This window comes from Hippopotamus amphibius, chromosome 4 (assembly GCF_030028045.1).
Source record: "Hippopotamus amphibius kiboko isolate mHipAmp2 chromosome 4, mHipAmp2.hap2, whole genome shotgun sequence".
NCBI classification, from domain to species: domain Eukaryota; kingdom Metazoa; phylum Chordata; class Mammalia; order Artiodactyla; family Hippopotamidae; genus Hippopotamus; species Hippopotamus amphibius.
The window spans coordinates 36,121,551-36,145,638 of NC_080189.1; the positions used below are offsets into that span (position 1 = coordinate 36,121,551).

Consider the following 24,088-nt stretch of genomic DNA (forward strand, 5'->3'; position numbering starts at 1 on the left):
TTCATATCTGTAGTGCAGTGACAGAAAGAATGGTCTTTTTAATAAGTGATACTGGGTCATTGGATAGCCATATGAAAAAGAAACAAATCTGGATTCTTCCCTAGCTCACATCACGGTCAAGAATAAATTACAGATAAATTACAAATTTTTAAGCTCTAAGTGTAAAAAGTAAGACAATGAAATTTCTAGAAGACAACACAAGAGTTTATATTTCTGAAACTTCACACAATAAAAATCACTAATCATAGAGCAAAAAAATTGATAAGCTTGACAACATTAAAATTCACATTTTCTATTTATCAAAAGGAAAAAACTGCAAGCCATAAAGTGAAAGAAGTTACATGTGACATCAATGTTGAACAAAAGACAATATAGTTTTCAATTAGCAATAATTGTGCCTCCGATAAACCTCATTGGTTATGATATTGCCACTATACAAAGCTTGAAAGACAGTATAAAGAACAAATAGAACAGGATAGAAAGCCCAGAGATAAACCCACGCACCTGTGGTCACCTAATCTAGGACAAAGGAGGCAAGACTATACAATGGATAAAAGACAATCTCTTCAATAAGTGGTGCTGGGAAAACTGGACAGCTACATGTAAAAGAATGAAATTAGAACACTCCCTAACATCATACACAAAAATAAATTCAAAATGGATTAAAGACCTAAATGTAAGTGGGGACACTATAAAACTCTTAGAGGAAAACACAGGAAGAACACTCTTTAACATAAATCACAGCAAGATCTTTTTTGACCCACCTCCTAGAGTAATGAAAATAAAAACAAAAATAAATGAGACCTAATTAAACTTAAAAGCTTTTGCACAGCAAAGAAAACCATAAATAAGACAAAAAGACAACCCTCAGAATGGGAGAAAATATTTGCAAATGAAGCAACTGACAAGGGATTAATCTCCAAACAGCTCTTGCAGCTCAATATCAAAAACCAAACAACCCAATCAAAAAGTGGGAAGAAGACCTAAATAGACATTTTTCCAAAGAAGACATACAGATGGCCAACAAACACATGAAAAGATGCTTAGCATCACTACTTATTAGAGAAATGTCAATCAAAACTGTAATGAGGTACACTTCACACTGGTTAGAATGGCCATCAACAAAAAATCTACAAACAACAAATGCTGGAGAGAATGTGGAGAAAAGGGAACCTTTTGCACTATTGGTGGGAATGTGAATTGATACAGCCACTATGGAGAACAGTATCCATTTAAAAAACTAAAAATAGAACTACCATGTGACCCAGCAATCCCACTCCTGGGCATATACCCTGAGAAAAGCATATTTCAAAAAGACACACGCACCCCAATGTTCTTTGCAGCGCTATTCACAATAGCCAGGACATGGAAGCAACCTAAATGTCCATCAACAGAGGAATGGATGAAGAAGCTGTGGTACATGTATACAATGGAATATTACTCAGCCATAAAAAGAATGAAATTGGGTCATTTATAAAGACACGGATGGACCTAGAGTCTGTCATACAGAATGAAGTCAGAAAAACAAATATCGTATATTAATGCACATATGTGGAATCTAGAAAAATGGTACAGATGAACCTATTTGCAGGTCAGGAATAGAGATGCAGACGTAGAGAATGGATGTGTGGACATGGGTGGGGGAGGGATGGGTGGGATGAACTGGGAGATTAGGTATGACATAAATACACTACCATTTATAAAACAGATAGCTGGTGGGAACCTGCTGTATAGTGCAGGGAGCTCAGCTCAGTGTTCTGTGGTGACCTAGATGGGTGGGGTGGGTAGGTGGGATGGGAGGGGGTAGGAGGGAAGTCCAAGAGGGAGGGGATAGATGTATACATATAGCTGATCCACTTCATTGTACAGCAGAAACTAACACTACATTGTAAAGCAACTACACTCCAATTAAAAAAAAAAATGGAACTCTCCTACATTGCTGGTGGAAGAGTAAATTGGTATAATCACTTTGCAAAATTGTTTAGCAGCATCTATTTTAACTCGAACGTTCAATTTCATTCAAAATACCCAACAGAAAAGTGTATTTGTGTGCAAAGATGTGTAAAATTATGCTCAGGGTAACATTATTTGTAATAGCCAAAAACTGGAAGTAATCTAATTGGACATTAATATTAGCATGGATAAATAAATTATGGTATATTTATGCAGTAAATAATGTACAGCTATGGAAATAAATAAGCATAACTTGTTTCAAAATAAGAATACTGCCTTTAACAATCAATGGCTTTCTAGATTTTATTAAATATGTGTATGTCAGCAACAAAATGATCTTGGTAATGTTTTGTATGTTTAATAATAACTTAGTGTTCATATATTTTCAGTAGTATCTCATGCACTTAGGAGTTTATTTCCTATCATAAAAAATTGTCTACTTCATACGTCTTCATGCACTTGGTTCACTGGAGTCATAGAGTGGCTGTTGAATGAATAGTCACAAAACTTTGAAGCATAGCTAGTTCCATTCCATCTTGGTGGTAATCGATTTTAATTTAAATAATGATATTTTCCTATGTGATCTGGCTTTTCTGTAAGATTCAAAAAAATTTACAATATACAAATATCATATTCTTCTTACTTCTATAGGAAGTCAGTTTCTCTCTTTTAGATGGCAACCAGATCAACACATGTCCCATTGTGAAGTAAAGCAGAGAAAATCCATAAGCTCACAAAAATAATTTTTAAAAGACGATGTTAAGATAAAATTAAGCGGGGTGATTCTTATGCACAACTCCCTTAACTTTACAATAGGTATAGACTCACAAGATTCCTTTAGGCCTCCTGGCTTTCCCATTCTTCACCTGAAGAAAGAAGTCTGAAGATTCACAAGTGACTTAGGGCAAGTAGGAAGCCCAAGCATTCTGCATGGTACCACATCCCTGAAGGGAGAAGTGATCAGATGAGGAACCGTGAATTTTCCTCGTTTATCAAAACTTTCTCCTATGAATTCCTTTGGTTCCAGACTTAGTGGTTTCAACATTGCTCAATTAACAAACCAGATCCAGTCAACTTTTTTTTTCTTATTTATGCTCTTACCATGTCTTGAAATGCTCTTGCTTCTACACGGTTTCGTTTTTGTGCAAATCCATCCTTCCTCCTAGGTCCAGTCTAAGTCACATTTCTGCTCTGCCATCTTTAACTTCTTGGCCTCCTAGATGCAGGACGCCTGAAGCAGAGATTATATGCCTAGATCATTATCCAGAGGCAGTAAAGAAACTTTCTCTTGAGGAAATCCTTTCCCCAAAACAGTAGAACTCCCATCCCACTCCATCCTCAAGCCAACTTGGCCTTGTACTTCATCAACCCAAGTAGTTTCATATACCCAGGCCACAGCGAACCAAAGGAATAAGGCAGGTTCGAGGGGCTAGGGATCCTTCATACCTCCCCTAAAAAGCATGACCACAAGGAATATGGATACTGGAACAAATGAGAGTCCTCTTAGGAAGGAGGGCGGCCATGACTTTGCACCATCAACCTGGTTGGCCGCTCTTCCCAATCAATCCATAGGTATGTCAGCGTCTGCAGCACACCTCTCTTTGGGCTACTTTGGTGCTCCTACCCCCTCCCCAGCCTGTCACCTCTTCCTGGCTGCTAGGGCCTTGCTATACCCACTACACACCACTAGAATCAGCATTTATACCTCGTTGCTGAATTGAATGGCAAGTGACAGTTTTTTATCACACTTCTCAGTAATGGTAACTGAGTCTTTCTAGAGTTAGTTAACCTACACAAGCCCGTAAAGGACCAGCAATAGACTTAGTAGCAAGAATACACCACTCCTGACCCCTATTCTTCTGATCTATGCTTCGGCTATTAACCTGGGCCCCTGAAAAGGACATACATGGCTTCGCTTATCACACCAATTCTGTGATAGTGAACAGGCTCTTAGTTTCATTTAAGTAGCCAAAGCACGCCATGAAAATTTTTTTTTCATTTTTTATAACACTCAGCTCAACTCAATTAATTGTTCTAGTTACAGTACTCCTAATTTTTTATACAGCTGATTAACTAGAGAATAATCCAAATACATTTCAAATTATAAATCTTTCATGATTTGGGAGATTTTATACAAATGTACATTTGAGAGTGCTAATTTAAAGCAAATATCAAAGATGATTAAACATTCTCAAGATAAGAGGGATAAACCATTGGATTATTTTACATATTTAACCACCAATCACAAACTGCTCTAAACAGAAATATTGTGATGTTCATCCTTTTTTTTAAAATAATTCTTTGGGAAATGTCCAAGAAGGACTATGGAAGTGGGTCAAGAATGTGTGCACAAAACATTTGTATTCTTTGCTGTGTAAACACTAATTTATTTATTGAAATAATACGCTATTAAATATTTATTAAATAAATTAGCATTTTGCTGAGCTTTCCTCCAAAATCATTAATATGGTCCATGGCTATTGATATAGCCAGGGCTCTGATTGTTTCCCATGTCTGTCTTCCAATTGTTTGCTAAGTATTTATTCACTGGTGCCATCTCCCAGAGTTTAATCTCTCTGTGCAGCTATTCTTTGGAAAGCTCATGAAGTAGAAGGTTTTTGGAAATCATTGAACTTTCACTGAACTAAAGGACTCATGTTATCCAATTATCTCATTTTGCAGATGAATTTAAAAAGAGGTTTAGTGGTTTGCCCAAGACCTTGGAACTCGCACTATCTTTTACGTGAGTAGAAAGAGGAGTTGGTTTTAACTGAGGAGGACAGAATTACTCGTCATAACTTCTTTGGGAAGAATTTGGGGGTCTACAGGCAGGTTTCATAAATTTGATTAAAAAAACCCATATCCTTTACATTTTTTAAAAATATGTATGGCCCTTTAGAAAATTTCATCAAGTTAAAGAAAAGGGGCAAGGAGGAACGAATCCCCCACACAGACCCAGTGTAAAAAACTGAGGAGAGATTTATTTGTAAAGCTTATGGCCTGCATAGGTGGTGTCCATTCACACTGCAATCCTCAGAACCACTTGCAGGACAAGCTAAATGCAAACAGTAAATAAGCAAGAAGACAGGTAAACAGAAACAGCAGAAGCGAAAAAGTACACACTGCTGAGAAAGCATTAAACCCGTCCTCCCCACTGGAAAATGAGCAGAACACATTCAACAGCCGAGAATATGCAGCCGCACGATGCTCTCCCAGGTAATGTGTAAATGAGAGGCAGCATCCCAGGACGACACTCTCTGAAAATCTCCGTTGGTCTCTCTGTCTCAGATTTCAAGTATAAAGAATACGTTTTTCTCTCTCGTTTTTCCACTTTGGTTAGTACTGGATAACATAATTCTTTCTCTAGTAATCTCACACAGTACATAAATAAGAGCATGTCCCCTAGGTATTTTAATATTGTTTTTGTATTTATCATATTTATGCTGAAAAGAATCGTGTCTTTCTCTGGTCCTATTAGCCAATGTACCTCAAATTTTTGGAACTTCATTATAGGATCTGTTTGTGAGACACATTTGTGTTCTGTGGAACACAATAAACAAATTAAACAATTGTGAATAGAAATATTCCAGATAAAAAATTTTTCACAAAATTTCCAAAAAATTGGGGGTAACCAAACACACTGAAAGCACAAACAACTAAAATTATCAGCTTGACATTATTATGTCATAAATGGATGCCCAAATCAATTTGAGGGGAGTCATAAATACTTTTCTTTCCTAAGATTTTCTAGTGTATATTTTTCAAGGTAAATATAACAACCAGAAGCTATTCTGCCCATTTTTATATTCCATATTAAGTGATGAATTGTCAACTAAGAGCATTCTTACTTTGTCATGATTGGATTTCATGATAGTATGCAATGGACATTTTTTTTTTAAGTCATGTTTTTTTTAATTAATTTATTTATTTTATTGGCTGTGTTGGGTCTTTTTTGCTGTGCGCAGGCTTTCTTTTTAGTTGCGGTGAGTGGGGGCTATTCGTTGTGGTGCACGGGCTCCTCATTGCCGTGGCTTCTCTTGTTGCGGAGCACGGGCTCTAGGCGCGTTGGCTTCAGTAGTTGCAGCACATGGGCTCAATAGTTGCGGCTCACGGGCTCTAGAGCACAGGCTCAATAGTTGTGGCGCACAGGCTTAGTTGCTCCGCGGCATGTGGGATCTTCCTGGAGCAGGGATTGAACCCGTGTCCCCTGCATTGGCAGGGGGATTCTCAACCACTGAGCCACCTAGGAAGCCCTGCAACAGACATTTTGGTAACATAATTTTTTTTCTTTTTTCTTTTTTTTCTTTTTTCTTTTGTAAAACACTATAAAAATAGATTTCAATTGTTAGGGAAAAATACCTTTCCCCCCAATTTTCTCTTCTCCTCTTGAGTGTCTACATAGATGATTTTAATATAGTTCAAATCAGGAACACATACACTCTTTCATTGCTTGCTTTTTTCACTTAGCATAATTTCAGAAATTCTGTCCCATTTATTTATAATCACCAGATGAGTCAATTTTAGCAAAAAAAAAGTGAGTATTAGGTGTTTCAGCCAGATTGTCTTCATACCCTCACAATTATTGCCTTAATGGCTGCAGAATATTCTAATACATTTTTATACCATAATTTAATTAGCCATTTTGTGATTAGTGAACATTTGCACTGATTCCCATTTTCTGTCAGAAGTAACTATGCAGTAAATACATATACATAATAGCCCTTTTCATTTTTGGATTATTTCTTTAGGATAAATATCCAAAAATAGGATATTACTGGATTAAGGAATATTTTGTCTCTAAAAATATATTGCCGACGTGCTTTCCATTTTAAATTGTCAGTAGCAATCTTTGAGTGTGCTAGTTTTCCCACATCTTCATGAACATTGGGTATTATCATTTTAAATTTTTGCTAACGTATATGAAATGATACTTCATTGTTCCTTATAGTTTTGTGTTATTTTATTTATCTAGCAATTAATGAGAGTAAATTTTTTTCATATCTTAGATAAATAGTAGCCCAGGGTATTTTAATGGAGGATTGTTGAACACTTATTGTATACCAAGTACTATGCTGTGGGCTAAGAGGTAGAGTGGTGAATAAAGCATAATTTTGATCTTGAAGAGCTCACCAATAGAATAAATTTCAATGTCCTTTATTAATTTAAAATGGAAAGTTCTTTCTTTCTTTACAATCAATTCACATTTGTATAGTACCTACCTTTCTTGGGAAGAGTATCTTTTTAAACGTTAGTCTAGATATACACATTTTGAGAAAATTTTAAAATACAGAAACATTCAGAGACATGTACAACAAAGGTCTGTGTACTTACCACCAAGAAATGTCAAACCTTATTTATATAGTTATATGTCAAGCCTTTTTATTTTAATAAAGGAAATAAATTTAAGTACTCTTTCTTTTTTGCCTTTTTCCTTCCCATTGCCAATTCTCCCTTTTTCTAAACAACACTACCATGAATTTGGTATCATTCCAGTTCATTGAGTAATTAAACTTTCAAAGTTTCAAAATGGTTTATGATTAACCTTATAGTAATAATTTTGTGCGGCTTTTTATTTACATAAATATTATGCAGTGCATATCATTCTGTAAGTTGCCTTTTCCTCTGTTTTTGAGACAGATCCATTTTGTAATGTAAATAGTTCATTTTTAACTGCTATATATTAGTCCATGACATATATATGTATATTCCCTTATTAACAGATGTATAGATTATTCCTCTTTAAAAAGTGTGCTATAATAAATATACTTACGTGTAACTCTTTATGCTTGTGTGTGAGTTTTCTTTAGTAGATATATACCTTGAAGTGGAAATGCTGGATTGTAAACCATGAGCATTTTCAATTTTGACACTGCAAAGTGATTGTACCAATTTATACTCCTACCCACAGTATGTGAGAATCCTGTTTCCTGAACTCCTCTGACTTTGTCAGACTTTTAAATTATCACCAATTGGATGCATGACAAATAGTATTGTTATTTATATACTTATGTCCCTGATTATTAGAAGTGAGGATTAACATCTTTTCAAATGTTTACTCTTGAGTTCCCCAGTCTATAAATCGGCTGGTCATACAAATGGAGCAGTTTTTCTATTGCCTTCTTTACACAATGTCGATAATGATGACAACATGATAATGTTTATTCACTTGTATTTATGTAGAGAAACTGTTCATAGAGCATTATCTGTATTAACCTAAATGAATCCTCAGAGCAGCTATATGAGACAGGTTCTATAAGCATTCTTCTTTTTACAGATGAGGAAGCTAAGGCCCAAAGAGATTAAATAACCAATCCCAAATTAGAGCCAGTTAGGGGTAGAACCAGAATTTAATCCTAAATGGCCTTGTTCCAGGCAATTAAACCTACTGTCAGTGCGGCCAGTCACACCACTTGAAATAATTAGTGTCATAAAACAGGAGGATAGAACTGACTCCAAGCTCATATAATTTACATATGTTGGTTAATCACTCTCAATGTATTTTCTAGTTTTGGAAACAAAATATTAACATGTGGAATAGATATAAAATAATTACAAATATAAAATGTATTTTATACATGTGACTGCAGTAGCCTCTTTTTGTAGAGATTGGGATACACACAAAAGTCTTTAAAAAGTGTAAAAATCATTCTGTATCCCAATGCCTGAATTGTTAAACTTCAGTACACCTTTTTCATTTTTAGTAGTTGTATGTTTTCCTTCCTTTTTTAACTATATCTAGAATTAAAGTGTTTGGAATAAGAAATTATTTCAACTCTAAATTAAGAAGGCAATAATGTATCCATTTAAAACATATCAACACAGAATTAGCACATCTAATTAAACCAAAATGGGAAAAAAGATCCAGCTCAGCTCCACTGGTACTATTAGAAAGAACCATTGCACACTTGAGGGGAGGTCAAGTCAGTAAAAAACAAAAGAATGATATGTTTTTGCAGAAATGAACATGACTCCAAATTTCCAACTACAGGCAGAATAAAGAGTGATTTTTCATGGCTGATAAAAATAAACACAGCTATCTGCAGATGAATTCTGTCAGCCAAATGACCCTGACTGAAAGCCTAGAAAAAAAGTTTTCTACGAAGACCAGGGTAGAAAACAATTTTCCCTTCTGGGTATAGAGCTTGAAGATGGTGGTGGTTAAAATGAAGGTGGATGAAAAGGTAAACATGTGCTGCTCCTTATGGTGATATAACAGCATCAAGTTCATGTTTCTCACCATTTTCCTCACTGAGCACACTCATTTGGCTCCAGAAAGAACCCAGGCCAGACTCCAGGGTCTCTGCTCTTCAGCAGTTGAGGCTCTGGCTTAAGCTTCTTCCCTCAACCCCACCACATGTTTCTCCCCTGCCAGCACAGTGCCTGAGGTCACATCAGTCATTTTCAGTTCAGTCCTGATAATTCCCATCAAGGTGCAAATCTTCTGTCTGGAAGGGGGTATAACACACAAGGTCCTTACCATCCGTAAGTATAATTTGTTGGTAGAATTTCTAGGCAATCACTTAACAGAGCTTTGAGGGAACGGCATAGGTGAAAGTGAAGCTTCCACGAGATAACCAAGAAAACAAAAGTCTAGAAAGGAGTTTCCCCAAATTTCTCTCTAGAAATGTCTAAATGCTAATAAGGGGTTCCGTTAGGAAGTACAGTACACTCTAGCTTCCTCTTTGTATAGTCACCAGGTATACTGCCAGTTTAAAAGCTCTGAGAAGTCTTCTAGTAAGAAACAAATTATTGTAGTTTTTTGCTCAGCTGAATTTACCATGGATGAAAACAATAACAGAATGTGTATTGACAAAGGAGAAGAAACTTCTTTCTTGGTGGAATGGAAAGTGTGTGTGAACAGGGTACAAGCTCTCTGATAGGGTGATTGGCAAGGCATGAGCTAGGAAAGGTTGGGACCCACTGACAAGAGTAGATCAGAATGCATATGCAACTAATTATTTCTAATTAGAAAAACCCTCCAAAGTAAAAGACCCATCTTTAAAAATGTTAAAAATTAAATACCCTTTGTCATAAGTAATCATGTTGAGTGTTGCTTTTCCTGATGAGGTGTAATCAGGATGTGATGGGGAAATACACTAAAGTTAGCATCAGAAGTCCTGCATTTGAGTCCCTGCTCTGCCACTTATTAGCTATGTGATGTATGTGAAATTTATAATCATAAAGTTCTACATAAATGCAGGACATTATTAGAATCCAAGACAATCATGGAATTGTTGGTACACGCTCAGGATAGCAGAATCCTTACGTGCTGCCCCAAATAAATGAAATTGTGTAGAATCTTTCAAAGACTGTTGCTATTTTTTGTTCCAGTTCGGGACATAATGAATAAAGCTGCTGTGAGCACGTTCGTATATATTTTGTGTGGACGCGTTGCTGTTTGGTACATTACCATATGTGATGAGTTTCCCATTTCATTTGATTTTCTTTTTTTTTCTATCTCTGACAGGGTGTTAACTTCTGGCCCAATCTTCAATCAGGATTCTCATCTATTTCTTCAGTAACACCTAATGCTATTCTGATTTCTTTTTGGTTTTTAAGAACTAAAATGATATTAAAAAAATTAAAACATTTTTAAAAAAATTAAAAAGATATTTCTGAACATCAACGGAGCATGTGGGGATTCAATTTTTTTCTTCTAATGTTGGGGGAAAAAAAGCAGAGCTCTTACAACAATCATATATCCATAGGAAGCCCTGTACAAGAGTGTTTATTGCACCTTTTTTCATTAAAGCTCTAAATTGAGAAAAAAAATCTATCAGTAAGAAAATGAATAACTACACATAGTATATTTATACAACAGAGCACAATAAAACAATAAAAGGTTATACATAACATGGATGAATCTCATAGATATTGTGTTGAGTGGAAGAAACCACCACAAAAGAGTACATACTTAGTAATTTTTACTTACATGAAATTTAAGAACAGGCAAAAATTAACTGATAGTGATAGAAGTTAGAACAGTGTTTACCTCTGGGAGTGGATGGTAGGGAGTGGGTATGACTAGGAGTGGTCACAAAGAAAGCTATGAGGTGCTAAAAATGTTTTATAGTTCATCTGGATGGAGCTTAACCAAATATGGAAATTTACATCTAGTTGTACAGGCAAAATTAGTACATTTGTATGTTTCACTGTTTGTATGTCTTCTTTCCATCAACTTTTAACTATCAGAAATTTTTTCATTTCTTTTCTTAATCAGTATTACATCTAATTTCAAATTTGTTTATACACGTAACACTTATTCCTCCAAAAATAACTGATTATGTCCATGGAGCCTGCACTGTGCTGGAAGCTGAAGAGTCTGTGTGAATGGGACATCCATGGGTGTTGCCCTCCACAGCTCTCAGCCTATCAGGAAAGACAGCTGTGGATGCAATAATTATAAGATGACGCGTACAAATGGAAGTGTGAAACCCAGCGGGTAGGTCAGGGAAGAAAGTACCATTTAACTTGGATGTCAAGAATGAGCTGAATCTAAGTAGATGAGGAACACTTGATAGAGGGAAAGGCATGTGCAAAAAGCCTTGAGGCAAGAAAAGTGTCCCCAGCATTGAAACAGGTGCTTCTGGAGCGGGGAGAGCCAGGAAAAAGTGGCTGGAGAGGTAACCAGGGGCCAGAGAGATTAAATCAGTTGGAGAGAATAATGCAGCTGTTGTGATACACACAACAATTGCAAATTAGAGATTATTTCAAATTTGTTTGCACCTGCTGCAGTCTTAGATCACTGTCAACATGCAATTGATTATCTTACAGTGGTTGTCTGGTATTGAAAAAAATCCGGATTAACATGGTCAAATGGTTACAAATAGTTTTTAATAGACTACCTAGCAGTCTCAGGAGACTTCATGATTAAAGAGAGATGGCAGGAGGGGCTTTACTCCAAGGTTGAAAAATAATCACAACAAAAACCGAGTTAACTGATGGCGCAAGCTAACATGGTTTGTATAGTAAGGATTTCATTGTGTCAACTTTTGATATATGAGAAAATTACACATGCATTGTATTTTTAATCACATTTTTAAAAACATACTTTAAGATTTTTAAAAATGACATTTTAATGAAACATGTAGAAACCCCGAGGCACTAAGTTTGAAAACCACTGGAATAGCCAAAAGATTCTGGGTTGAGCTTTGATCTTGAACCTGTATGTACAAATATGGGCAAGTCACAACTTCCCTTTCAATCATTTATAAAATACTGTCTCTCTGCCTTCCTGCTGTATTGATCTCAAGAGCTCATGTAGGACAGACTTCTTTGGTCACCATCTTGCACAGAAAACACCAAGTTTTTTTCAGGTGGCACTGTGCCCAGCCTGAATCTTGATTGGTCAGAGTCTATCAAGCTAATCCTATTGCCAAGTACTCAGTGTGGTCTTGTGACATTGTTCTAGGTAATGAGTTACAAAGGAGAAATATGCTAGGGTGCTTCTGGGGAATATTTTCCTCTCTCATAGAAAGAGAGAGCCCCTGGGAAGGAACTGAGAAATAATCCCTATTCTTCATCCTTTAATTGGTGTCTTGTGAGGATATTTTGTTGGTGCCACTGCAGCCATGATGTGAGCATGAGGAGAAAGAGAATTACCCACCCAGCACTATGGAATCCTGCAGTTGCCAAATCATTATTGTTACCACCCTCTTCCAGCATTCTTGTTATGTGACACACACACAAAAAAAAAAAAAAAAAAAAAGGCGGAACAAACAACAAAACAAACAAAAAATAACAAAATGAAATGCCCCTATTGTTTAAATTACTGTTAGGCATTCTGTTAATTGCAGCCAAAGCCATCTCAAATAATATACAGTGACACAAAGCCTTTCCAGATTGAGTGGCTGAGTGCTACCTAATTGGCCAGTCCCAAAGGATCTAACTACACTCTCCTTCTCTGGATCCATGCAGTAATATCCTCTTCTAGATGACATTGCCTTATAATAAGGCATTTAAGCCACTAAACTCCTTTGGAAATGAATGTGATATAATAGAAAGCACGTGGACCTTGGCACCTGACAAACCTGGACTTGAATCCGAATTCTACCACTTAGTAATTGTATGATCTTGGACAAGTACCTTAGTCTTTCCAAGCCTCAGTTTCCTCATCCAAAAAATGGAGATAATAATAGACCCTACCTCAGGGGATTGTTAATGTTATGAAATCATTTAAGATATGTGAAATGCTTGCAACACTGTCTTGTGCATTGAAAATATTTTAAGGTGTTTGCCCTCCTCTTCGTCCTGCTCATCATCACACCGCTTCTCTCTCTTCCATTCAGAGAACTTCAAGATAGACATATGCCACGTCAAATGCCATTCTATAGCAGCACATCTGATCCATGATAAAAACAGAGGATATGGGAGTTAAAATCATTCAATATATACTATTTAATAACTAGAACTATTCTTTTATCAGATAATGATTTTAAAGGGTTTCCCATCAGAAGAAGCGTATATAAAAACACAAGTTCTGACACGTTAACTCATATTTCCTAGGAGATTTTGCTTTTGAAAGTATTGGCATGATCCTTGGAGGTATTTTCATTTTTTGGAAAAGTTGTTTTTCAAAATACTTCTAAGTAAATGTTTATCACTGCATTTCTTTATCCATGATTAAGAGGCAAGGGTGACTGAACTTATTTCCAGATTCACCTTATAACAATGGCTTATAAAATATCCAGTACAAGAATGATTACAGCTACCTGCTATAACACAACACATACAGTTTTATAAATAAATTCCTATGTGCCTACTTTAATTTCAACCCTGCCACCAGAAAGTTGTTAATACTTGTTACTTTGGTAGTTAAATGACCGCAATGGAAAGAACCTTTATATCCAAAAAATTAAAAAAAATAATGAATTAATTCTTAGCACTCAACTAAAAATGGCTTGACCCATGTGCACGAGGTCAATTGACTATACTAACAGTTGTTGGATTTAATGACTTAGTCCAAGGCTTGCACTAGCATATTGTATAAAAGAAGAATCTTTTGCTATCTGCAATTAGTGGACAATAATAATCAGATACATTTTCCTCTTACTACACCAGAAGCCTAACACAGGCAAACTCCTTCATTCATTCACTTATTCGCCAAGCATGTTTGGTGAGTGGACTATGGGACAGGCATTGTGCTAAGCCAGGGTCACTGCTCTCACAGAGCTTACCTCAGGCTGGGGGGAGGAAGAAAGGAGACAGGGTTTCTCCCTAGTCGAGGGTGATATGGCCCGGCAGGCACTGCAGCGTACTGTGGAGAGCTGGGCAGCGACACTTAAACACAGCCTGAGGAGCGAGGGACATCGAAGCTGAGGTCCGTAGAGTGTACAGCCAGGAATTTAGCCAAAGAAAGGTGGAGATGGAGACAGAATCCCAGGCAAAGGAAGCATAAATTTTGCAGAATGCACAGTAAGAGCTGCACCAACATTTATACAGAGGTTACAGCCTAGAGTTTCTTACTGATTTTACAAGAACTAGAAAACACTGTGTTAAACCTCAGACCCAGCATGATGCATAAAAGTCTCCCTTTTAAAGCCATTTCCCCCAAATAAGTAAGTTACATAATGCAACAGAGAAAAAGAGGGGTTTGCTACTACTGACTAAATATAATAACAATAATAAACATTTTTTGGCACCCCCAGGACCCCATTTGTGTGGTAAACATAAATAAGCATTTGTGCCCTAATAAGGAAAAAGATAACATACCTCTGAAAAACTACAAAGTTTATGTATATTAAGGGAGAAGCAAGTGGCATATATAGGGTGACCACACAGCCCAGTTTTCCCAGGACCATCCCAGTATATGCCTGCTACCCCTCACTGCATAATAAATTACATGCAATGGTCCAGAAAAGGGGGTGACAGCTATAGACTAGACTGTTGGGAAAAGCTTCACAGAACCAGTGGGACTTGTAATGTGACTTGATGGCAGGGTGGGAGCCAGTAAGGAGAGCCAGCCTATAGCTGAAGCTCAAACACCAGCCGAGAGAGACCTGCTGGGAATGTGAAGTCTCTTCATTCATTCACTTACTCACTCATTCAACCATTATCTATAGCTCACATATTCCACGGCAGGCACTGTTCGGACACTGGGTCACACCAGGGAACAAGCTAGCAAAAGCCTGTCCTCATAAAGCTCACATGCTAACGGACGGTGGGAGAGAAGCAGAATTATTTTTTAATTAACAAATAAATAAACGGGTTATGTTCAGATAGCAATAAATGCTCTAAAGGAAATCTGAAAGGGTGACACGTTAATGAGAAATGAGGATGGCTGCGCTAGACAAGGCCTTCTGAAGAGCTGCACTGTGGGTCCTGACCTGAATGAAAAGAAGCTGGTAGCCGGGAAAGTATGTGAGGAAGAATGTGGGACCCTGGTGCGGGGACCAGCTTCGTCTATGGCTGGCAGCCACGATCAAGAGGCAGAGTGACATTCAGTCATGGGCTTAGGCCAGGCAGGTAAGGCAGGGCACTGCAGCTTAGGGGCAGAGCTTGCATTTGCTTGTGAGTGAAGAGAGAAGGCATTTGGACAATGAACCTGAATCCTATTTAAAGAGATCACTCGGGCTGTCTGGTGGCAAACAGAGCACAGGGAAGCGAAAGGGAAGCAAAAGGGAAGCAGGAGCCCAGTAGGGACAGAGAGATGGCTGTTGCTTAGATCAGGTGACTACAGGGGAAACAGAGGTGACTAGATGGATTTCAAACATATTGTGGAGGTAAGTTGCCAGGGTTGCTAAAGGTTCTCTGAGGTTGAAAAGGTGGGGAATGAGTGGTAGAGAGAAAGGAGGAGTAATTCCTGGATTTGGCCTAAAATTGGGTACATAGTAATACAAATACAACTATTGGATTCCACTTTCAAGCATCCATTCGTCCTTTGATCAAAGAGCAACTGACCTGGACCAAGGGAAATGCTGATTCACATTATGAACTCTTAGAACAAAGCCCATATCAAATCCATCTTTTCACCTGCTACGGTACTTTAATGTGCCGTTGCACCTAAATGCTGAAGAAAATGATAATGAATGACCAAACAAGGTGTTTTATGTGAATCATTCTAGATATTTCAGGAAAACTTCTAGAGGAACATAGGGTAACTTTGTTAAGCAATCAGTTCAGCTGTTGTCTCCCTTATGGTTCCTTTACTCCTTGATCACATAAGTATTTAGTACTTACTTTGTGCTGGGCATTGTGCTAAGCAGACATGTGAGTTACACAGTGCTAGTGCTAGGGCAGAAAAGCATTTGATGACAGCAAATGACACAGGACCCTAATGTGAACTAAAAGTCAGGGAGGGCTTCCTTTGAGGAAGAAATTCTTGAGCAAAGTGCTAAAAGCAAGAACTTGGCAGGAGTAAGTTCTTGTAATGAGAGGACGCAAAAGAAGCCCTTGTAGCTGGAGCCGAGGGTCCGGGGTGGCCGATGAAGAGATGAGGCTGAGAAGGCTGGAAGCAGGCTCTGCAGGGCCTTGTAGACAGAGACCCCTGAAGGGTTTAAAGCAGGTTAGACATGATGAGATTGCATCTTGAAACCATTAGCCAGGCGGCTTGTGGCAAATGACTAGATTGAAGGAGGCCAGCCAAGGGCTGACACTGGTCACTTTCCCCTTGCAGCTAATCAGCATTTCTTATGCCATCTAGAAACATACCTAGTCTGAATAATTGTCTTTGGAGAGGTTTGGATGAAGAATAAGAAGGAGAAGAAGAGGGGGAGGGGGAGGGGGAGGAGGGGGAGGGGGAGAAAGAAGCAGCAGCATCCATGTCGGCAAGAAGCTCAAATATTTGGTACGTAATTTCAAACATCTAGGCAACATGTGCGAGGCTTCTCAAGATGTTTAACTATCACAGAATTTCACTATCAAAGAAACAGCTAAGAAAATGCCATTCTTTTTTATTAACTTCAATTTTAAATGAATGGCTTCCCCCCCCCCCATTTTAAGTATAATGCATGCTTATTACAAAAAAAATTAAAAATGAAGAAAGTAGAAAAAAATACCTTTAGTATCTCTCCTAAATAGCCTCTGTTAATATTTTACTATATTTCTTGGCATACTTTTGAATAAGCTTTCTTCTCCCCCCCCCCCTTTTTTTGTACAGATATGTTGTCACACTGTTTATCAATTTTGTTTACTTCCCTTTTCACTTAATTTAACACAATCATGAGAAATAAAAACTGTCTCTTTATGCATTTACCCAAGATCTCAAGGAACCCTATTTCTCTTCTCTAACCAAATATGCAGCTTGTAGGTCACATATGATCAAGTGCTGGTCTCCTGTGAGTCCTGGCATTGTCAAATCTTCTGAATATTTATTTTCATCATTGGCTAAAATGTCTAATTCCCCTTACATTCATAAGGAATTGCTATTTCATTGAGGAAGGGATGTCAAAAACTACTAAAAATTTCAGAGAGGCCAACTTCTTTTCCATGATGAGAAGGCCATATATGTCACCGGAATAGCTACACTGTGATATTCCAAAGATAGCATCTAAATTGGGTTACCATTTTTAAATGTTAGAACTTTAATAAATCCATCAAGTTTCATATACTTAATTGCATTTACTAAAGTGGTTTCAGTTTTAAGAAATTATTGTCAACCAAATAACAGACATCCCAGAGGTACTTTTCCTTGTTCAGATTTGGGAAGTGGGTGGATTGAATAATAACATCATTTCCTTTGCCTGAGAAATAAATGAAATCTCAGTATGCTAAGTTGCACATATTTTTCATTAGCACTTAGCCACCGTGTCTATACTGAGATCCATTTATCTCATACAGTTTTTTTCTTCTTTTCAGATAAAACTTTCAAATGCTTACATTTCACTGCATATTGGTTGATTGGGTAATTTGAACATCAAAGGAAACTTTCATTTAATTTAAGCCGTAAAGTTGTCTTTTGCTTTATTAACTCCCGATCAATAAACAAGCAATTTGGAAATGTAATCAGGAAATGCTTCCGATTGGCTGACAATGTATCAAAGGCAGGCTTCAAGGCAACAGCAGGCTGTAACAAGCAGTTTATTACCAGTAGCTGTTACTGACATTAGTCAAAACCAAGAAAGATAAAATGGAATAAGAAATGTAATGCTGGAGGAGCCTTGGGCGCTGTGTTCTCTTCTTCCTTTTGAAAACTGCAAGCCTGTCTTTGATATGATAACAAATATAAACTGTTTAAAAACACCAAACGCAGAAAAACTGAGCCTAGCCTGTCATGGAGTTAATCCATTCCGGAGTGACACACAAATAGTGTAACATCCAGCAGATATATGTTATGGAAATATTTTGAATTGGATTTACATGTAGTGAGCAAATTGGAACTTTTGATTTTTACCAGATACTGTAATATGCATGTTCTCATATTAACGGAATGTAATCCTATTTGAAGATAATGAGTTTTCAACAGGCTCTGCAATTGGAAGCTAGGTGAAAAAAATTGTTTGGTTTTTACCTAGAGATGGGCGAAGAGAATGGGACCCTAAATTTGCAAGTTAGCTTCACTTTATGTCAGTCTGCTGCATGTTGTTTTGCCTTCGGTTACTGCTTACCAAGGGATTTCTGGGATTGATGCATTTTAGCCGCGCCCCCAGCCCCCACCCCTTTATCTCCGGACTGTCCATCCCTGGGCAAATAGCAAAGTGCAGAGCACTTGACAGGGATTTTTCTTTGCACACATCCCTTCTTATAGTCATTCTAAACAGTCTACGCATATCTTTCAGACAATTAAAACGGGAGAGGGGAAATCGCCTTTACCCTTGTTGGTTTGCAACCTCCTTTAGATATTGAGCACAGATTCGCAGAATTCTTTTTCATTGCACTCAGAACATGATAAGCCACACTGATAGCAAAATCAAATAGACTTAACACAAAGGAGAGATAAAAAGAACCAAGAAGGGATTCTATTTTTTATTGCTTTCGGAGGCATCTCTGCCTTGGCACGTTGGGCGTGCTGAGCCTGGGTGTCTTTCCGTCATCACGTGAGGAGTTTCCCCCCCTAGAGCAGCTAGAGATCTCCATATTTCAAAATAAATAATATATATATTGTTTGAGGAAGCTTTGCCTTAGGGGCCCATATATATCGAAATGTGTCTATAAGAGCTGGCTGGTGGATTGCACCAGGCTTACTGACCATTATTCCGTCCACTTTTTCTCCAGTGTCTGGGCACATTAGTCATTTTCTTTGCATAATCAGCTAAGCATCTGCCCAATTTGTCCTAAACACATAAACACACTGAAGTGTCATAAAAACTCCATTTAGGTAAATGGTCCTTAATTTTGCATACGGGTATTTAAGACAATTTGATTACCTCACTACTGAGCCACATGATATGCTTCTTAAAATAGTCTTTTATTTTCAGCTTATAGGTACAGATGTATCATGTAATTAAAAATCTATGCATGTGCAGAGTTGTCAATTTTTCTATTGTGACCTGCTCCTACAATGATGAAAGCAAACCTCTGAGCTGATTTGGCTACTTGATTGTAACTGACAGCCGCTTTTAAATTAGCTAAAAATTTTGACTCATTCGGCATACTACAAATACTAGGAAAAAATAGTTTAATTTATGATTGCAATTCAAGAATTTTATGAGGTTCAACTAAGCAATTTCAAAGTATCTTTAGTTACATTAGCCTTATTGTTATTTTTTGTCAAGTTACTCTGTAGGCTTTTGAAAATCGCCTTTTGAAAAACAAAGATGATGTTGTATTTGATACTGAGATCAGGAAATGCCACATATCTGTTAAACATCACTATAGGATAGTATCCATATTCTCTAATTCTTATGATACTTGGATTTTTACGTTTTTTTTAAATTGAGGAATAGCTGATTTACAGTATTATGTTTCAGTTGTACAACATAGTGATCCACAATTTTTAAAGGTTATACTCCATTTATAAGTATGATAAAATATTGGCTATATTCCTTGTGCTGTACAATATATTCTTGTGGCTTATTTATTTTATACATAGTAGTTTGTACCTCTTAATCCCCTACCTCTATCTCGCCCCTCCCCACTTAGCTTGCCCCACTGGTAACCGCTAGTTTGTTCTCCTTTTTTGTTAGATTCACTAGTTTTTATTTTTAAGATTCCATATGTGAGTAATATCAGACAGTATTTGTCTTTCTCTGTCTGACTTGCTTCACTAAGCATGATACCCTCCAAGCCCGTCCGTGTTGTTTTAATGATACTTGGATTTTTTAAAGTCAGCTTCTGATTCACAAAGGTGGAAACTTTTTTAAATTAGTATTCTTATGACTGCCTCAAAAATTAAAATGTTTGTTCTTTCAGAAGTAGCAATAATAAAAGTCTCCTCAGCTCTGTAGTGAAAGACTGAACAAGCAGTTCAAATTCACAGAGCAAAAGATACTGTGAGAAGAAAGTATGTACCACCAATGATTAATACACAAACAGAGAACATGCCAACACATATTTTGCCCTCCCCTGTTTTCTGTGCTCACTGTGCATGAATAAACATCTTTGAATTTCGACGGGGATTTGTGGAAGCCGAAGAATTGCTTTTAAATAGATTTATCATTCATCTATTAGCCCCTGAAGGCCAAATAAAAGAAGTCAGCAGTTTAAGAGTTTTGGAAGATTTTTTTTTGAGATTGATCCAAAAAATCTATGTGAGGTTATTTATATCATCTGTAGCTTTGTGCCTCTCAGACAAAATGTGGAAATATCAATGTTGAAACAAAACTTAAGAGGAGAAACATTAGATATTGTGAAAAGAATAAAGAGTGTCAATTGTTTAAAGACCAAGGGCAGTGCGGTGCCGGAGAGAGAGAAGAGGCACAAATGGTGTCATTTATTAGTTCTAGAAGATTATGTGACGTTTCACTGCTTTCACTATGCTTAATAGAGAGTGAAGCAATTTGTTATGAAAGTGGTTTGTCTGAGATAAGTAGGAATGTTGAGGCAGTGGCTATGAAGATTACTTTGTAATATTACTTTGTAACAGTCTCACTTGTGTATGTAAGAAATAAAAAGCATCAGGAATATTGAAAAAGTATCATGGTTTTCCATTCTGTTTCTTATTTATGAAAAGAAATGTATAATGGCACAGTTCATTTTAGGGAGCAGAGCTCTGGAAGGTGGCTTCTTTGTAAAACAAGACTTGCACCTACATCACTGGCTCCATAAATTAAAATCTAAAGGTGCCAAGGGGCAAGTGGGCTGCATCTTTTCAATAACAAAGTCCCAAGGGTCTAGTAGATACACACAGAGAACATATGAACATAATTTACACTACAGGATACGTATAGTATGGAACTTGACATTCTTAACCTAGGTATTAATTGAATATGCAAAATTTTAAAATATTGGAGGTATGGGTCTGAGGAAAAAGGAAGAATGTAGGATGATGCCTAAGGGTTTGTCTGGTTGGAAGAATGTGTAGAAGATGATGCCATTCACTATAATGCAGAAGATGGTGGGGGGATAATTTGGGAGGAGAACAATTTTTTTTTTTTAGCTCTTATTGGAATATAATTGCTTTACACTTTTGTACCAGCTTTTGAGGTACACCAAAGTGAATCAGCTGTATTTATACACATATCACCATAGCCCCTCCCTCCTGCGACTCTCTCCCACCCTCCCTGTCCTGGCCCTCTAAGGCATCACCCGTCATCAAAGTTGATCTCCTGGGAGGAGAACAAATTTAAACTTACATGTTGGACATGTGATTTTGAGACATCTAAAAGTCATTGAGGTCCAAATGGCGATGTCATGGAGGCTGCTGAAAACATGAGAATGGTGGTCAGAGGAAAAGCTGGGGTGGATATCTACATATAGGAGTCATCAGCACGGAGTTGGAGTAGGTCATCAAAAGAGAGAAGGCAGAGAAAGGAAAGAGCTCAGAACCAGCCTTGAAAAACCCCATATGTAGAGTCTGATGGGGAAGAAGAACCAGCAAAGGCGAATGGACAGGAACCGCCACTGAGTGAGGAAGAAAACAACTCTGGAGTGAGGCTGCTAGATTTGAAAGAAGAAACATGGAGAAGAAGATATTTTAGACTGTCTTGAGTGATTCTTAGAACTCAGGAAGAATGAGGACAGAAAGGCGGTCATTGGCTTCGACAACATGGAAGTTGCTGGTGGCCTTGACAGGAGTGATTTCAAAACAAGAGTGGGAGCATGCCAGCATGGGTACCATATTAGAATAAATTGAATAGAGCCTCAAGGATGAGGAATTTGAATTGCAGAGAAGATGGTGAGAAAGTAGAGTTTTCTTTGCTGCCGTTGTTTTTCTTTTAAGACGGGGGTAGGAAAGAAACTTTATATGTTGATAGGAATGGCCCAGTGTACGGAGCATGTTGCTATAAGAATAAAACAACTACAGAGAAAGAAATGACTGTAAACTTGGGAAATGATGGAATTTGGGCTTGCTGTTGATAGGGGTACTACTTGCTTCAGATTTGATGCTGATAGGAGGACCATTTGCTTCACTGTCACAAGATGGAAGAAGGTGATGACTGATGCAAGGAACACTGAGAAATGCCTATTGTTATCAGAGTGTATGTACACGTGTATGCTATAGTAGTAAGTTTATTTTGAAGCAATCTTGACCTATCAAAAGTGACATTATATAGAAATAATTTCAAAGAAGAAAAAAAGTTCAAAAGCGAAATGGTTTCAATTGTAAAGGGAAATTTTGCATAGCTCTGAATTAAATACCATTGAGCAAATGCAGGCTTTGATTACTTTTGGCTTTTGCCTTTGGGTAATGGCCTTTATTTTCAGATCACCACTACCATTTTATTAAAATAGGGCTTCTTATCACTCTTTCACCTTTAGCACCTATAATTATGGTAAACCAGTGATCCTCAAAGTGCAGACTTGGAATCCTTCCTAAGACCCTTCCAAGGGTTTCCAGAGGCTGAGACTATTGTTACAATAATACTAAGATATTTTTGGTCTGTTTACTGTGCTGACGTTTGTCCTGACAGTGCAAAAGCACTGAGAGTGAATAAAACTGCAGGCACCTTAGCACAAATCAGGGCAGTGGTGCCAAATCGTATCAATAGCTACTGTTTTCTTACCATTACACACTCACAGTAAATCACGCAAAAAAGCCAGTTTCATTTGAGAATACCCTTGATGAAACAGTAACAATTATTAATTTAATTAAATCTCTATGATATTAAATTACTAATTTTGTAAAATTAACACCTTCAATACATGGCTCTTTAATACCTTTGCAATAAAATAGGAAAAACACAAAAAAAACCCTTTTGCTGAACTACCATTGGTGATCTTCTGTGAGCTTAACTGGCTACCTTTTTATGGAACTCATTTTTACTTTAAAGAACAATTGTCAGACTAAGTATGGTTATTCAGACGTGGATATTTGGCAGGTATTTTAACAAAAAAGCCCCAAATGAGCCTGTTACTTCAAAGAAAATATTTGACAGTATTTGTTGCCAAAGATAAAATTCAAGTTTTCAAGTGAAAATTCAGATTTTGGAAAATATGAGGTTGACAGCTTACCAACATTTAAAGTCTTTTCTAAAGAGACTGGCAACATTGGTGATATGATTTTTTTAAAATATATCACATAATGAAAAAAATCAACATTTGGAAGCTCTATATAAATCAGTAAACCACAATTTTCTAAATGACCAAAGTATGATTTTACAGAATATATATGGGTAAAAGAGTCATTTAAAGTATAAGATAGATTTCAATGTAGTTAACAGTATGAAAATTTCATTGACATTTTCAGGCTACACATTGCAACTAATATCTAGTTTCTCTTAAGAAACTACCACTTTCAAGCTTTGTGTAGTATCAAAGAAGAATAGTCACAATTATCTGAAAAGGTTAACAAAATAGTTCTTTTTTTCAACTACATATCTGTGCAGAGCTGAATTTTCTTCCTGTGATTCAACTAATGCAACTTATTGCAAGAGATTGAATGGAGAAGCAGATGTGAAAATGTTTTGTATTTAGCTAGATCAAAAGAGATTTGAAAAAAACTGTGAAATGATGCCATTCTATTTTTTGTTTGTTTCATTTTGGGAAAAAACAGTTGCTTTTCATAGAAAATATTAATTATATGTACATGAAATATAATTACTATTTTAAGTGAATAATAGGCATTTAAAAGATATCTGCTTTGAACTTATTTTGTGAT

General features: G+C 37.0%; 1 non-coding gene across 1 annotated transcript; it reads right to left on the reverse strand.

Moving 5' to 3' along the window:
- Positions 1-305: 305 nt before the first annotated feature.
- On the reverse strand, positions 306-443 carry LOC130852890 (U4 spliceosomal RNA). Its single transcript, XR_009053591.1, has one exon. It is a non-coding gene; the product is annotated as a U4 spliceosomal RNA (small nuclear RNA).
- Positions 444-24,088: the final 23,645 nt, after the last annotated feature.